The 14455-nt window shown below is 41.7% G+C and overlaps 1 protein-coding gene across 3 annotated transcripts in view; it reads left to right on the top strand.

The window, feature by feature from the left end:
• LOC6573693 overlaps nucleotides 1-14455 on the top strand; it is a 70053-nt gene that overhangs the window by 39616 nt on the left and 15982 nt on the right. For all 3 annotated transcript variants that reach the window (XM_044007258.1, XM_044007256.1, XM_044007257.1), the window contains one exon: nucleotides 12612-12664. The gene's annotated coding sequence lies outside the window, so the exon portion shown is untranslated. The remainder of the gene's footprint in view (nucleotides 1-12611; nucleotides 12665-14455) is intronic.

Below are 14455 nucleotides of genomic sequence, written 5' to 3'. Positions count from 1 at the left end.
CTTCCCTAACCACAACAACGTTGTACTGGCTTCTATTCTCTTGCACTGAGTACCAGCCCAGGTGGATGCGACTGAAAAGAAGTCTATCAGCCCAATGGAGCGTTTATCATTTTAACAGCCGGCAATTTGGGGATTGATAGCAAGCGATTTAAACTGCAAAACAATTTGCCACACAGTTGCTCTGCGCTTCCTCATGAAGGAAAAACAACTCCCAAACATGTTTTCCCACTGCCCCACCCCACCAGCACTAAGTGCTCGACACCACTAGCCCACCAACCCACCAACCCACTCCCTAACGAGCGGCAATCGGAAAGCGGAAAACCAGATTTCTAAACTGATGTGAATTTGAAACGAAAAGTACAATTCATTTCCAGTAGCTGACGGAAAGCCAAAATCCCTGAAACCAATAGCAAACAGAATCACAGGAGCTCACCCACCTTCCGCCTTCCACTCCTAGGGGGAAATTGGCAGGTACGCAACTGGCAGAGGGAAAGAGAGTGCGATAGAGAGTGAAAGAAATCAGGTTAAGAAGGGAAAAAGTGTGAGTTGCTCTCAAGGAACGTCTCAGCATCAATTGGATTTCCATGTTCAGGGGGTGGACTCCTGGGGGGGCGAGGTGAGAAATTGAAATCATTTCTCAGTGTCAGGTTGAATATGAAAAGCTTTCGCTTATACTTTTCACATTCGCATAACAGATTGTATTGCATTTATGCCCATTGTGCGAAAGTCTTCCTCTCTGTTGCGGATTGTCAAAGGCGTTGGCATTGGCGTTGCCCCTTGACAGAAGGGGACAGAAGGGCATACAATAAACGGATTTGCCGCATGATAAGCAGATACCAGATAAGAAAACCCAACAGGTTGGTGAGATGACTTTCAGTCCCATTGAAGACACAGCATATTCAGAACCTGATAATAGAGCTGTGCGCATAATTAATATGCCTTACTCTGATTCATAATAATACTCTAATATCCTCATCTTCCATGCAAAGAGAGGGCATCCCCTAGTCAGTGACATTTTGCCTCTGCAAAAATAAGAAACACGAGAAACGAGAGGTGGGGTCAGTCATGTTTTACAATGTAGCCGAGACTCATTGTCGTCACTTTTACACTCTTGGGATATTATAAGCAGCTTTGCTGAAGGGCGGGCGGGGTTTGCTTCGCCCTCGGGGTCAGGGACCCGACTCTGTCTGGCCATCGCTCTGGAAATTAACTTTCTGCTTTGTGGCATTTTTAAGTAGTTCAACAATGTGAGAAGCATTAGTTGAGAGAGGCTTAAGGAAAGCGTCTTATTAAAGTACATAAATAATTAAAAATTACAATTAATAAAAGAGTAAGACGTTTTACCTGTGTCACATAATATTAAATATTAAACTAAACTTTGTCGTGCTTGAGAAATGTTATTCCTTCTTTAGTTATCCCTACTTTTATATTCCACATTTAGAGTCAAGCATTTGGGCTTAAACTCGGCTATCGCTGGAGAGACTCATGCATATCAATTGTTCTTGTGGCTGCCGGCTCTGTCATATTTATGATGATGTTTTTGTTTTCCTCTGCTTCGTGTTTTCCTGTAACTCAATTCAACTTTCTGCTTATAAATTTGCATTTCATCAAATAAAATACAACAAGAGGCAGCTGGAAACAGGCAACTGGCAACAGCCTGACGGGAATATTTGTGGTCTCTCCTCTGAGTTTATCCGCTGGCTTTGGCTTTGGCCAGCTGGCGATAGTCGTACGAATGATTTCTGCGCCAACGAAGTAAATTTGAATTTCGACGTGCCTCAGCCAGCAAAATTTATGGCTCCCACTCCAACATACACCCGCGCACAGCACACACACACATATATGCACACATCTTGGCTTAAGCTGTGCTTGGGCGCACGTGGCGTATACGCAACATCGCAACATTCGCCAAATGCGTAGTCGCTCGCTCAAGCGAGTTAAAGTTTGGGCTGGATAAAAGACTTTGCGCACTTCTGGGCTCCTTCAACTTGAGCCAGAAAATTAACATTCGCGCAACTCGCACTTGAGTCCTGGTCTGGTCTGGTCTTTTCTGGTCTGGTTTCAACTGCTCACCTGGCTGCACTTTAATTTGCATATTAAATGCCGCCTTGCAGTGGCTTCTCGTTCCAGTCTCGACTCTTAACTGCCACCTCGTTCAAATCCTGGTTCACTCTGGGCTCAGTCCAAGTCCATGCGAGTGTCGTCAATATCTTCCCCTCTCCCTGCACCCGCTCAACTCCTCCTGAGTCAACGTATGTGTTTTCAAGGGATTTTCACATGCAAAGCACTTAAGCCAACTGGACTGCCTCCTGCCTGGCTTCAGGAATCGGGGAGCTGCGAGTCGAGAGCTTGCGCAAGGCAGAGCCTAACTATTATTATTGTCTCCTGCTGAATTATTCATCCCGCTCGTAAAATTCTGGCCTGCGCTATTTTCTCTTTGCGAATGATATTTTAAATATTAAAATGGTTCGACGTTAATGGAAACGGATATGGAGACTGAGGCCTGGCCTGAAGAGTGAACTAGAACTATTACCAGACACCCCACCCCATGCGCTCTGCTCTGCTCTCTGCGCCAGCTGAGGCTTCCACTTGGAAAAGCGCCAACTGCCATCGCATTTCTTGATGCCAGTCCAACTATTTCCCTCGCAATTACAATTATGTCCCCATTGTGTGCTCCTCACCGGCTGTTGCGCCAATCTCGGCCCCCAATAAAAGTCTGCGCCACAGTCCTACTCCTACTCCCGCTACTCACACTCACCCACTGGAGCTTCAGTTCCTCAATGCTTACTTTCTCGCTATGATTTGGGTGCGGCTTATTGGCTGCTAAAAGGACAATTGTTGCCATGGGAGGGCGTGGACAATTTAGACGCTTCATTTGTATGCCAGAGCAAAGTTTTCTAATTTTACAGCCTGTGGCTTTGCTCGTTGTTGTTGCCTTTATTATTGTTGTTGTTGTCACTGCGATTTGCATGAGCAAAATCAAAAAGACGTCGTGAACTCAATTCGGATGAAATCTTGAATGGGATAGTTTCCATTAGGTACGAACATTTCCATTGACTGTTGATTAAGTCTTTACGCTTCAGTCACAAATTGATAAAGAACTTGAGGATGTGATAAGACATTAAAGCAATGTACTGGAATAAATCTGCGAATCAGAGAAATGCAACAAAATTGACACACTTGCAGTTCTCTGCTGCGAATGTGTTTAAATAATTTTTAATAATTTTAAATACATTCATAATTTATTTTTACCCATACTCAAAATATATTTTATATCATTTTATATCACTCATTTTTATCTATAACAAACATAATGAAGTTGTCTGAGTGCAGTACACTGTAAATCTATAGGAAACAGTCTACATTAGCGCAGAAGGCGGGCATAAAAAGTGCCAAATGCCTTGGCATTAAAATGTAATTAGGATGTGTAGCACACAACACATAACACACAGACTTACACACACACTCACACACACATGTATCGACCAGGCGAGACTCTTAGTCGAAACCAACATCAACATATTTATGGCTTTTGCCTGTTCTGAACAGGTCCTCTTGGAGTAGTCAGTGGAGGGGAGGGAGGTTTGCAGGGAGGGGAACATGTGTTGCCACAGTTGCCAACATAATGCGTAAATTTTCTGATATTAACGAAGGAATATAGTACGCCTGAGAGGCAGCCCATAAATCTTTCTATTTTTTCCCCTGCTGCGGCTACCTGAAGTTGAAGCGCGCCGTCAGCAGACTTTCGGAGAGCACTGTCGGTAGAGCTGCTGGGAGAGCTGCTAATTTGTTAAATTGGGCATTAGAAGTGCTTTGTGGTGTTTATGATGCGACGCGCTGTCCGCAAATCAATTAAATTGCAGCAAATTGAAAAATTGCGTATACGCAATGTGTGCTAAGAAGGCCAATCGAAAGGTGAACAGCTGAGCAGAGCTGAGTAGAGGGGGAGTAGAGTGGGAGTAGAGTGGGAGTAGGGTTGAATCACAATTGGTTGAGTTGATTTGCAATGCAGATCACGTTCCCTTTTGAGCATTAAATGTAGAATGGGCTCAACCAAAGCTGTGCCAGTCGGGCAGCTGAGTCGATGTAGCTCATTCTTCTTTTTTTTCTCCTTCTGCCTTCCGCCTTCCACTCGGCTCGCTCAGAGTTCATTGTCTGCAAGGCTCTTGGCGTATGTGCGAGCCATTACTCAACAGTCGACACACAGACTTGGGCACGTATCCTAATGTATGGCCAGGCAGCCGGACCGTGTCTGGAGTAGAACAATGGCAAATGCCATTATTAATGATGCAATTGACATGCTTCGGCCAGCGACGGCGACGGCGATGGAGATGAAGCTGAATAAGAAATATGGGTTTACATTGCATCTGCCCCAAATGGCTGGGGCAACAATCCAACAGCATTTTGTAAATTTCTTAGACTGTGACAACCAGACACCCAATGAAGGTTGAGCTTAAGCTCTCAGAAAGACAGAGACAGAGAGTCTCTGATTTGAATTTGATAGAGTAACGCCAAGTCGTATACTCTCATCTCTCTCTCATCTGTTGCTCACTGTATTCGTATGTGTCTGCCTCTACACGCAGTTAAGTCGCTCTCTCTCTCTCTCTCTGTGTGTGTGTGGGTGAGTGGGCCTCGTGGCATGCTACAGTTTGTGTGGACCTTTTGTTTGACTTTGTTTTCCGTTGTTTGTCCTGTTAATAGTTTTCAGCTTAGTTGTTGCTTCTGCTTAAGTTTTCCTTTTGTCTGGTTGGGCTCCCCGGTGCCGAATTCAATAAAAATTTAGTACGTGTTGCATAAGTTAAGTTCTTTCTCCTCGTCTTCATGTCCGTCTCTTGAGTCGCTAAGTTTTGGGCTCCGCAATTTAGGTAGATTTTCCTCTGTATAATATTAATGTATTTAATATATTTAGCCAACAAACAAAGGGTTTACTGATTGCCTATAATAAATAAGTAGTCTTTAAAAAAGTGTTGGAAATGTTAATGATTGTGCTTTTATGCAATTTTCCAGATATTCAAAAAAATGTTCGATTAAGATTGAAAAAAAAAAAAAACGATAACTTAATATTTATATGGCAATCAGTCTCTAGGGTCTTTTAGAATCTGAATAACAGCACGCACACTGTAAGCAGATGACGAGAGAAGGCAAGATCATACTGAATAAAATTCAAATTTTAAATAAATATATTTGTACAGAAAAAAAAAAAAAATATATATATATAATAAAGAAAGTAAATACAATGGAATGAATGTTAAACAAAGTATCCGAGTCTTATCCTCCAATTTTCTCGTGACTTTGCACGCACTCACATATTTCTCTTGTAACTAACAATGGTGTCACAGTTGCTGCGATTTCGCAGCCAGAAAGTGAAAGACGAGAAAGGAAATGTTTGTTTTACACTCGAAAAAATAAACAGCAGCAACTGAGGGTCCGGAGATGTTTCTCAGCTCTGCCTTATTGTTGTATCTGCTGCAGTATCAACAAGCAAAGCTGAAGGACAAACAGAGGGAGAAAAGCAGAGCACAAAATGAAAGGGAACTGGAAGTGGAAGTGGAAAGTCGTAGAGGAATTGGAAGGGAATAACGTGTGTCTGATGTGTCCCGATAAGCAGCTGCTGCTCGCGCATTAGATGAGAGCTCGAGTCGAGTCCCTCCATATCCCCTTTCCGCCTGCTCCCCTCCCAGCCATGAAAAATAGATGGCGTGCCAAATAGCGTGTTTCGTTGTTGCGAATGAATCCTATTTTGGGGTGCTCCGCCATTGCGAAGCGTTACTCGGACGAGTGTGTGGCACTCGGGCTATGCATGTGAGTATGAAAACTCACGTTTGCTGCACTTGCGAAACACGCGAATGTCTATGAAATTCAATTTTTCACAGCGGCGTAAGATCCAGTGGGCAACAGAATTTATTGTTTTCGTGTTAGCTCTCATTGTGTCTGGGGCAGGAAGCGTAGTGCACGATGCAACAGCATTGCCTGTTCGTATTCATTGAGAGTCATTTGAGCGCATCTCTCGACTACTCATTGTTTCTATTCAGCTTTAACATTCTGCCTTTCATTCAGTTTCAATAAAGTAGCTTACAGAGCACCCTTAGGGATGGGACTGAAAAGGGCACCGGAAATTACGTATACGCAGCCCTGATTCGTGATTCGAGATTCGTGTTTGCTTCCTGTGCGTGTGAACTCGTCTATTGCCATTTTCCGCATTTTCCCGTCGCTCATCGTTCTGTTTGATGTGTTTTTCAGTCGCCTAATTGTGCGTGCCAGCGACAACAAAGGCTCAGTGGGTCAGAACCCATCGCTGTGTACAGTCCACAGTCCACAGTTCACAGTCCACAGGCCACAGTCTACAGTGCACACAGCATAGAGAGAACCACAACTGAGTCCAGCTGGCCCACCTCTGATTAATTTTGTTGCAGGCGATTTTAGTTTTTGTTTTTAAGCCTTTCCATGGAAAGTGCATTCGAATTGGCCACATTTTGTTTCGCTTGAATCGTGTTGGCTTAAAAGGACCTTTCGCAGAGCCTCTCTGATTGAATTGCACATTCAGTTATAGGTCAAGCCAAACAGTGCTGGGACACTGAACAGATGGAGGAGTTCCATATTCAACATCCCCATCATATCTCTAATCTCCACGGGATCCCAAGGAGTTGCCGTTGTTCATTTGTGACCCATTTTTATTGCTGCTTATCGATTTTCTTAGAATCGTGGGTGCCAAGCTGACCCAATTGAAAGCAATTGACCCTTTTTACTTCTTGTTTCGCTTTCCTTACATATAAACAGCAATCGTAATTCTCACCCTCTTTGCTTAGCTGTCATTGATAGTTTGCTTTGACCTCCAATGATATCATTTCTCTTCTCCCTCTCTCTCTGACTGCAATTTGTGCATATTACACGCAAGAATGAGAATATGCCATGCCACACAAATTATGCTAAATCCACATGCACTTAGCATTCGGATATGGCAATGTCCATCTGCTCTACTTATATTTGCAGAGTCAACTAACCGGACAATCTACAACAAGTTCATTTGGCCAGACCACTTCAAACGAACCATTCCAGCCGAGCTCATTAATTTTGCTCAACCAGAAATGAATAATGATATGGTCCGTGTGGTTAGTCTGGAGAGGAAGGAGAAGTCCGAAGTCCGAAGTCCGAAATGTGAAATGGGAAACAAAGCATAAATTCGTGTGTGATGAAGCCAAAAATCTACACTTAAAACTAAACATAGGACTGGGCACTTGACGACTTTTTTGGCAGAACCTTTTACTTGTAGCCTTAGGGTGGGTAAATATGTGTGTCTGTGTGTGTATGTGTGTTGAATTGTTCTCCGGTCTGGCTGTTGATAGTTCAGCTAGTTTTCTCTGTTGCTGTTGCATGTTGGCACAAGCCAAGAACCAAAACACGAGCAGGCTGCAACAATTTTTCATTTTGACTTTTCCCTCCTCTCGCCTTTCGTTCTGTGCATAGACTTTCAGTTCCCACTGCCCAATTACAAAAGTTTGAAGCTTTTTTACAATTTGTTGTGTTTCAGTTTTTGCATTGTTTGTTTACGTCCCTTGCTGTATATTTTCGTGTTGTTTTCTTTTTCCTTCTTTTTTTTTTTTGCAGCTGCCACTTCAGCGCATTTAAACTTTTTACGGTCAACTAGGGATATGAGTGTTGTCCTGGCTGTGTGAAGGCTCATTTGCTCCTGCTGCTGTTGCTGTCTGAATATGTTTTGCTTCTGTCTTGTCATTGCGTTTGCCATTTGCCGCTTGACCCACCTTTGGCTTGGTGGTTTCATCGACCGCAGCCAACTCATTTAATGGCCATATAAACCAACCAGACTTTTTTCCACTAACATTTTATGTCTTGGGTTTTTCTGACATTGCAATTAGAGCACTTAAATTAGAGAGGAAAATTCAATTTAATTAAGGAGTTGTATGTTTGTTTCTGCCAATATACAGTGCTTATCATAATTATAGCCCACCCTGCAACTTAAACTTTGAGCGCGTTGTAACAAAATTTTTAAGGTTTTTTAAAAATAAATTTTACAGCACATTATAGACTGGAGCATGTTCAGTAGATTTTATCAAAATTTTAGTTCAATTTATGGAAAGAACCGTTAACTTTTGCTCTGTGCTAGCATTTTTGCTTGCATTTTTGTGTATCATAATTATAGCCCACTGTCGCAAATTTGAATTTATTAAGTGCGGAACAGACTTTTGGCTTTACAGACATTGTAATTAAGTAAATTTAGATAGTTTTTAAGAGATGCCGCTTGGAAAACAATTATCGTATTATGAAAAGGGCCGTATTTTCTCACTTTTCGAGTCAGGAGAGTCTATTTCGAGTATTTTACGAATTTTGAAAAAAAAAGTCAAAGTGTAATTAAAATTTTTTTGGATAACCCCGAAGAATAAGGATCAAGAAGACGTACTGGGTGAAAACCGTTACTAATTGCGCACGATAAACGCAAAATTATTAAGAAAGCCAGCAACAACCCAGCCGCTTGTATAGCTTTGGCCGCACATGTGGCCGAATCTATGTCAGCGATGACTGTTTGGCGAGTACTTAAGAGCTCAGGAATCATAAATAGGTCTAAACTGACCAAAGCATCCATGTTGCTAAGTCGCCACAAGGTTGCTCGACTTGGTTTTGCCGATGGACATACTGCGACCGATCTGACATACGCGCGTTTGAATCATCGTCTTTTGGCTTACAGTATATTTATAAATTTTTACCCTAACAGGTCGTATTTTCTGATGGGAAGAAGTTTAACCTGGATGGTCCTGATGGGTTTGATACTTATTAGCATGATTTGAGGAAGGATCCTATGTTTTTTTCAAGGACAAACTTTGGAGGTGGCTCCGTCATGATTTGGGGTCCATTTTTTTTATTTGGTACCTGGGAATTGAAGTTTGTAACAAACCGAATGAACAGTGAAGAGTATATTCAGGCTCTGGATAGTATTCTCATTCCATATTCAAGAGAATTACGTGAGAAACCAATGGTTTTCCAACAGGATAATGCCAGAATCCATGTGAGCAGACGTACAAAAGAGTGTTTGGAGGAATGTCATGTTGATGTCCTTGACTGGCCAGCATGTTTTGGGGATCTCAACCCGATAAAAATGTCTGGGGTAATCTTGCAAGACGTGTGTATGCCAAAAATCGCCAGTTGGAGACAGTTGGATATCTTAAAACGCAAATTCTAAACGACAATGACTAAATAACAAAGTTTCGAAAAGGACCTTTTATTAAATTTAGTGGTTTCAATGAGGAAGAGAATTTTTGAGTTAACTAAGACAAATGGAGGCCGGACTAAGTATTAACATTAGTTTTTCCCTTAATCCGCAACGAATTCGGATTTTTTTTTACAAAAATATGAATACGGGCTGATACAGAAAATGCTGCTGTTTTTCCTTGTTTTTTACTTCTTTTTAAGAAATCGTTATTAAATCGTGAATTTTAAGTGAAAAAGTTTTTTGCCATTCATAATTGAAATATTGAACTACTCATTTTTGAAGATTTTGAGGAAATATTCCATTTGGGAAAAATTTTCAGCCGATTCGTTTAAGTGGATTAAAAGTGGGCTATAATTATGATAAGCACTGTATAAAATTATCTGTGAACAATTAATTAATTTATTTTGCCTTAATTGTTGTACCTATTTTGTTCAATAAATAATTGGCATTAAATCCATTCAGACAGCTTCTTTATTTTAGTTAGTTGTACAGGAATTTATTTTCTCATCGTAATTATTTTTAGAGCCATGTCTACATGCATTCACCTAATCCCTTCAGCTGCTCATTAAGTTTCTGCTCACTTATGCATCATACAAGAAATCCAAGTTGATTGCTCCGCACTTTCCACTTCCACTAATCCGAGAGTCGAAGGAGGGAACTCCCCTCCCCTCGGGGTCCACACTCTTGGCTCTCTACAACTGATTGCAGCCAACTTCCGTTTGTTGCCAATCCCACGCACGTGCTGACCATAAAGCGCAGCGCACTGAGCCAATTCCAGAGTGTTTATAATTGAAACTTGCCCAGAGCTTCGTGGACCAAAGCAGAGAGTGAAAGGGAATAAAACAAAGCAGAGCCAAAGCCAAAGCGAAAGCCAACAAAGAGCAGGTGCAGAAGAAATGTAGTTGAAAGGTGAGTCCGCGTCCAAGTCATTTCCCCCGGAGCGGATATAAAGCGATTTGACTTGGTGACAACATCATTTCCGCAAGGCGCTTAAGGGAAGGTGAAGGGGAGTGAAGTGCGAGTGCGAACTGCGAAGTGCTCGGCGGGCACAAAGAATAATGGGCACTTAAATTGCTGTCATTAATAAGGCGACTAACAGAGTTGCGCAATTTAAAGCCGTGCGCCATTTGATGAACTGCTCGGCATTGGCTACGTGCTGCTGAGAAGCGCGGAGAGAGGCGGATAATCGCAATAGAGCCACTTATAGATTCAGGTGAGCAGGGCGAAGACAAAAGAAGAAGAAGAAAGCCAAGCTCATTAAAAGTGATAAATTAGCTGAACAAATGAAGACCTCAAAGTGGAGATGAATGGGACAGAACTGTCCGAGGTCCATGAAGAATTGAATGATATGCCAAACAGGCCAAGCGACATTAACAGAGATCTAAAATGAAAAATATAAATGAGACTTTGCTACATTTAGAAAAGTTCGAGATGATTTGTATTCCGTTGCTTAAAATTTATTCTGTGCCAGTGAAAAGTTTATCCTCAACAGCCAAGGTAGAAATATGTTGCAAATAAATCATATTTAATAGACTTTGCTTGCACGCAAAACGAGAAAAGGGTGGAGTGAAATTACTCACCGCCTGCTCATATTTTCTCTCTAAATGAAAGGAAGTTCTGCTGTGAAGGTAAGGCAAGGCAAGGCAAGGATGCGAGCTGAAGGAAGTGCTCAGCCCGACTCACAAATTTGCATTGTGTGAATTGCTTCCGTTGTTGCTCCGCATATTGCCAGCTTACTTGAGAGGATGTGCCCAGTCCTGAGATGTGCCAGGACAAGACAAATACACGAAGCAGCAGCAAGATAAATATCTGAATTGTGGCTGTCCGCCTCCTTGGACAGCATTTCCCTTGTCATTGCAATGCAGAGTGAAAGATGTTCTTCGGCTCAGTTGACTCCTTCTCCTCCACCCCCTCGAAAGACGATGGCCACAACAATCAACTCTGCCATTCGCACCTAATTCAAGACAAGTGTCGTAGATGGAGACATAAAACGCAGGCTTTGTCTTCAAAGTTAATGAATTTTGTCTCGAATAATGATTTAAATTCGTGTGCCTTTTATTGGCTTGCCTTTGTTTCGTTCCCATTCCATTTCATTGTTGTTTTTCACTGCTCGCTTTTCCGTTTGTTTCCTCTTTCTGGCATTCCAAGCCATTTCACTTATTCCTTTGAATTTGGCATTTGAATTTCTGCGAGCAAACTTGAAATGAATGGAATAGTTAATTGCCGTCGGTCTGTAAATATTTGCATCAACTTTTGTTCCCAGGCATGCGATATGACGCACTTCTAATTCATACGAATTCCCTTCTTCTGCGAATATTTTGCACAAATTTATTTTAACTCAGCTGCTCTCAGATATTCCAGAGCGAATGGCCACCTAATTATTTACTTTATTTATGGGAGGCAGCAAAGTTCTTTAGTTAATACGAAAAGCAGATGGCGAAAATGTGCCGTTAATTCTGAATTAAATTGTTGCCATTTCGGATTGTTTACGCCAAGCAATAGAACTGGCCGAATTTTGTTAAGCTGAGTGCCTCGGGCAGAGGAAATCGAATCAAAATTTGCGTGGCGCTGGAATTTCTTTTCGCTTTATTTACCTGGCAATGAATTCACTTAGACGAGGCACTCGTATTCAAGTGGGATGTGGATATTGGGATGCAAATCGAGGCACTACACGAACGCTGCCGTAAACACATAATCTGATTCCAGAAACGAAGTGCACCCACATTGGGAGCAGGAGAACCCCTCTTCGCACTGTGCCAAACTGTGAATTGAATTTATTTGTATGGGAGCGGGACTGGGTAGAGGCGAAAGGGTTCTCTTTAACCCAGAAGTGTCAACAGATCCTTTCGCCGATAAAAGGATTCACAGGGGACGCAAACGCCTGCTCCTGCTCGAGAAAATTAATAAAAAGCGAAAGTAAACACAGAACGAGGCACTCAAATGCTTTGAGCAACCTCTGAACTCCGAATCTCACTTCGTTTGGAATTCATGTTAAATTAAAAACCCACCAGGTAAACATTTGCGGAGCTGCGGAGAGAGTCGATATATGGAATGGGAAAATTTAAACCTCTTCAAATCATCATCGGAATCTTTATATATTCCACATGGCAGACATCAATACTAAATATTTTCGCAAATTTTGTTTGATTTTTCTTTCTTGATAATATAAAATACTTTTGGGAGCCATTATTAAATTCTCAATTTCCAGCCTGCGACATCAACATTTCTCAGAGCGAGTTTTATGACTCAGCCTGAAATGTTTTTATTACTCAAACACGAATACAGACGACAATCAGTTTTTCCATTCGAAAATCTTTTGACTTTCTGACATCGAGGGGAACCCAGCATTAAATACGGTATTTGACTTGTCTCCTGTTTTTCTTTGCAGGCACCGCAGGAGACTGGCGAAATGCATTAGGCGAGCGAGCAAGGAAATACTTGGTAAACATAATTTGGAATATTATCACTGTGAAAGAGGGAGAGATAGCAAGAGAGAGAGAGAGAGAGAGAGAGAGAGAGAGAGAGAGAGAGAGAGAGAGAGAGAGAGGGAAGGCTATTTAGGCAGAGTAAACATTACACATCAAACAGAGCAAAGCGAGTAAATTATACATAATACTATTTGCCATGGGCTGGAGGAGTTTGTCTAACTGTGGAGGAGGAGGAGGGGGAAGCATCTGTCCGGCAACAAGTCAAGTGTGGCAAATGACAGGGACTTATGTCTGTTTCCCTTGCAGAAGCCATGCCGTCAGCAGCAGGGCCAGCAGAGTCCTGCAGCGCTAGCGGATACTTTGTGGGAGGCCACGCCCATCTACTGTCCGACAGACATTGTTCCATTTCAGTTTTGTACAAATTGAAGGCATGTCCTGCTGCTGCAGCCAGAGAAAGTCCTTGTCCCAATTATGTGACAAATATGGAAATTTACAGCTGCAGCCTGTATGTGTGCGCCCTTTGTGTGTGTGCTGCAGTGCGTATTCGATAAATGAAAGCAGCAAAGTTCCATTTAAATTGCATTAAATTTACCTCAGCAGCAGGAAGCTGCCAGCGGGCGACAGAATGAGCAACGCATCAACCGACAGCACGCAGCCACAACCGCTCCCTTCCCCCCTGAAACCCACAAGAAGTGTTGCACATCCGGAAGGCTTGAGCTGGGCAATGCAATTTTGATGTAGCTCAGCTCGGGGCGAGAGCAGGGAATGGCTTGCAATCATTGGATTGGTCACTTGGCTGCTGTAGCTGCTAATTGACTGGGTGCGAGATTTCGCCCAACTCAATGTGTGATCTACACTGCCAAAAAAAAGATTGCTGATGCTTGTTTATGTACACCTAAGTCGGCATTTATATCATGCGATGCTCCCCACTCGCATTAATAATTCAAAATACTCCTGGCAGAGCCGAACGACACAGCCTAATCAGAGGACTTAACGGAGTTAATAAAATGCGCCGTTAAAAGCATTTGAAATATGCGGATGTGCTTATCCCCTATGGGAACGTTGTCAAGGGACTTGTTTTTGAGTTGCGCACATTCAGGGGCTCCCACTCCTTCAATGGGCAGGGAACAAAAATGGGAGGATAATAAAATTTATGAGTTTTGATTTATGTGCCAGCCGCAGACGAGGATATCTGCATGCGGTGCGTATACGTGATATTTACAGAGGCAATTTTGTGTTTTTTGCCAACGCAGCACGTTAAGCAAAGCAATATATAAAAAATCTGAAAATAAAAGGCTTATTTCGCAATAAAATTGTAAAGGCGAATTAAATAAATTAACCACAATTTGTTGGCTTTGAAGTTTTTTATGCCTTTTTTAATTATTTTTGTTTACATAATAAATAGGAGAAAAATCGCGAGCTCTCAGCAAATTTTTTTAAATCAGGACAAGCCTTTGTTGTTTTAATTTATTTACATTGCGCTCAAAAGTTTTTTTTTTTTTTTTTTTGTTTGCAATGGATAGATAAATTTACACTTTGTATATTTTAATTAAACTATTTATATGATAAACTGCTTTAAAAGGAAATAGTTTGACGATGTATAATATAATAGCATTATATGATAGTCATTCTATTCAGTAAGGCTCTCTTTTCAGTTACAGATTAATAAACTTATTACATTTTTAATTTTTAAAGTTGTAATGTCCGTAGTTTTCCTTATGAATGCGACCTCTGTTTCATTTAGTTATGAGTTAAACTACATACATAAGATGAGTTAAACATCTTTTTGGATATTTTTTATCGA

The sequence above is a fragment of the Drosophila mojavensis genome, unplaced genomic scaffold, assembly GCF_018153725.1.
Source record: "Drosophila mojavensis isolate 15081-1352.22 unplaced genomic scaffold, ASM1815372v1 contig_16, whole genome shotgun sequence".
NCBI classification, from domain to species: Eukaryota; Metazoa; Arthropoda; class Insecta; order Diptera; family Drosophilidae; genus Drosophila; species Drosophila mojavensis.
This window is presented reverse-complemented; position numbering and strand designations above follow the sequence as displayed.